Here is a 3,310-nt window from a genome sequence, read left to right as displayed (position 1 = left end):
ATTTTAGATCATGTTTAGTTTTTATTTAATTATATATAATGGCGGTATATAATTTTGTAAATTTAGTATAATTATTTTAATGGTTGTATATAATTTTGTTAGTATGGTATATAAATTTTTAATAATATTATACTATTTTATTTTTATTTTTAATTGTTGTAGATATATTTTTATTTCTTTTATGTGTATACTTTGTTGCATGGTATATATTTTTTGTTCTGTATAATATATCATTTATTTAGGATGATATTTACTTTCTATTTTGTTATACATAATGACTATACAAATTTTTGGACATCATATACATATTTTAATATTGATATATATATAATTGAAATTTTTACACCAAAAATACAAAATACACACTTTATTACACATATATCTTCACACGGTTAAACCAAAATTTATACACATTAACTTTATTTTATTACACTTTTACTACTTGCACACACAATCTTGTGGGTATGTCTGGAAATTATTCATGGCGGAAGTAGCTGAGCTCGTGGGGAAGAAAGATTTCATGGTGTCTGCTATGGAGTCGGAATCCAACGGCTGATGTTGATGAGGAATGAATCCCGACCCGTTATGATGATCTGCGTTCGAGTGCTCATGGCCCAACTGTCTATGCAGCTGAAAATTATACCCAGAAGACTCCGACTACTCTACCGTGAGACCCATTTCGATGGAATCCACTGCCACCGCCGCCGTCGCAGCATGTGGGTCGAGATCCTCCGTACCCGGATTTTCTGTGGGGTGCCAGGGTGGCAGCTCAGCGAGCTTGTCGATGGAGTTCTTGGCTTTCTTAATGAGCCAATCGACGGCTTTGCTAGGCCGGTCGTAGCCCAACCGGTCTTGGACGTCATAGAATTGGATGGCGGTGTCGGCGGACAATCGGACTCGGCGGTCTCGTGGGCTTTTGGCGGTGTAAACTTTGCTGTGACGGTCCTTTCGGCCAGTTGAGCGGACAATGTGACCTCCTTGGACTTGAACAATCTCTCCTCCAACACCCTTCATTCCCATTGATGTTGAAGAAGATGGTCTATCTCTGGGATTTGTATTAGTTTTTTCATAGTTTTTTAATAGTGTAAACACCTTCTGTATGTATTTTTTTTAATATATTTTTGTCTAGTTGCTTCCTGTCTATTTTTATATCATCAATGGGTAACAATGAGATTTATCATGGATGTTGATGTTCAAAGAGTTTTTCCTGTATTTTAGTTTGTATATAGTTGTTTAGTAGTTTTATTATAGTTTTGCTACTTGCATATGTTATTTCATTATAAAACTAATATGCAACTATTTGCACAAAACTTACTATGTATAACTACTATTTCTTAGTCCCTATCAAATTAAATTCCTGCATAATATATAAACTATCATAAAACGATAATGCAACTATAAGGCAACCAAAATAAAAATAAACAGACTTATACGTAAATGGTTGTACCTTAATTCGAATTTACTCTTCTTATTGTGTTTCTAAAAAAATATATTTATATTGGAAACCAGTAATTAATCAAAATGCAACTGTATATAACGTAGATGTATTATTCATGAGTTTTTTTTTTAATTTTTCAAGTTTTTCCTGTATTTTAGTTTGTATACAGTTGTTTAGTAGTTTTATTATAGTGTTGCTACTTGCATATGTTATTTCATTATAAAACTAATATGCAACTATTTGCACAAAACTTACTATATATAACTACTATTTCTTAGTCCCCGTCAAATTAAATTCTTGCATAATATATAAACTATCATAAAACGATAATGCAACTATAAGGCAACCAAAACAAAAAAAATAAACAGACTTATACGTAACTGGTTGTACCTTAATTCGAATTTACTCTTCTTATTGTGTTTCTAAAAAAATATATTTATATTGGAAACCAGTAATCAATCAAAATACAACTGTATATAACGTGGATGTATTATTCATGAGGTTTTTTTAAAAAAATTCACGTCATACATTTTTTTGGATTTGGTGGGAGCTCCAGATCTGTTTGTTACAGATCTACATTTCATGAATATAGATTTCGATATTAGGGGGAGTTATTTTGATCGAATAAAACAGAAAATAAATGTGTAATTTCAGTTTCTTCACGGTTTTTCTGATTTTTTTCGTCATTTTCTGTTTAGATCATTGCAGGTCTTCTTTTCCAGTTGATTTCGCCAGAATTAATAGTTGTATTTTCCTCGTTTTGGTTTCATTTTGGTTGTTTTGCGGTTTTGAAACAATCGAGGTATTTTCATCTTCATGGTTCCCTCTGTACAGCTGAAGGCTTAGTGCATGTGGTATTTTTGTAAATATTTGTATGTGGACTGTATAAATGTTTAATGGACCGGCCCAAAGTATTTTTGTAATTTTTTTTCCTTTTTTGTATTATTCTGTTTATTTCCCTATATAATTTTGATAGCATGGTATTGTGTATTAATATAGTAATTTTAATTTTATTATAATTTTTTTGTAGTATATAATTTTATTACTATAGTATATTAATTTTCAAAACTACAATTTGTTAATTACTATTTTATATGTTTAACAATATAATATTATGCAATACTAACAAATTTATATAATTTAATTTTATTATAATATAATTTTTATTAATTAATTTACTGCATTTAGCTATTTTGCTAAACTTTTTAAAGAAAAAAAGATATTTACTTAACTAATCAATGTATTTATTATTTCCATTAAAAAAAATGTATTTATTATTTAAGGTCATTTCTGTCAATATTAAATTGCAACAATAATTATTTACTACCTTGTGGTGCTTAACACCTTAAAGTACCCTTAACCATTTCTCTTAATAAAAAGGTATCAGTTGTCATGTGTTTTATTTTAGTAAGAGGGCAAAAATGAGATAGAAGAGTGAAATAATTTTGCAACAATTTACAAAGTGGTAGCATTTTATAACTCCATTCATTCCCCTTTGGGAATCTCCTCTCAAAAATCACCAGAATCAGATACAATGAAACTATATTATATGCACATTATAATGACTTTTTTATAGTTTGGTCATATCAGATGTTTTGTGCCGCCTCCTTGTTTAAAAAGTTAAATTTCCAATTAAGTCTGAATTACTTCAAGGGGCTTTCCAGAGGGTAATATGACAACTTAGAAAACTAATAAAACTATGAAAGATCATTATATTTTCCAAGAATGCAGCTTCCTAGACTTAACAGTTTATCCTGAATTTCAGTTACAGCACAAGAACTTTCAAAGCTCATATTACAAACAACAAAATTAAATAGACAACATGCAACTGTTAGAAATTATCTATAGATCTCAAATAGACTAACACACTGA

General features: G+C 29.6%; 1 pseudogene; it reads right to left on the bottom strand.

Moving 5' to 3' along the window:
- Window positions 1-367: 367 nt before the first annotated feature.
- On the bottom strand, window positions 368-1,084 carry LOC115725189 (transcription factor TCP4-like; annotated as a pseudogene).
- Window positions 1,085-3,310: the final 2,226 nt, after the last annotated feature.

The sequence above is a fragment of the Cannabis sativa genome, chromosome 5 (assembly GCF_029168945.1).
Source record: "Cannabis sativa cultivar Pink pepper isolate KNU-18-1 chromosome 5, ASM2916894v1, whole genome shotgun sequence".
Lineage (NCBI taxonomy): Eukaryota > Viridiplantae > Streptophyta > Magnoliopsida > Rosales > Cannabaceae > Cannabis > Cannabis sativa.
Note: the sequence above shows the minus strand (reverse complement) of the source record. Positions and strands in the feature narration are given on the sequence as shown.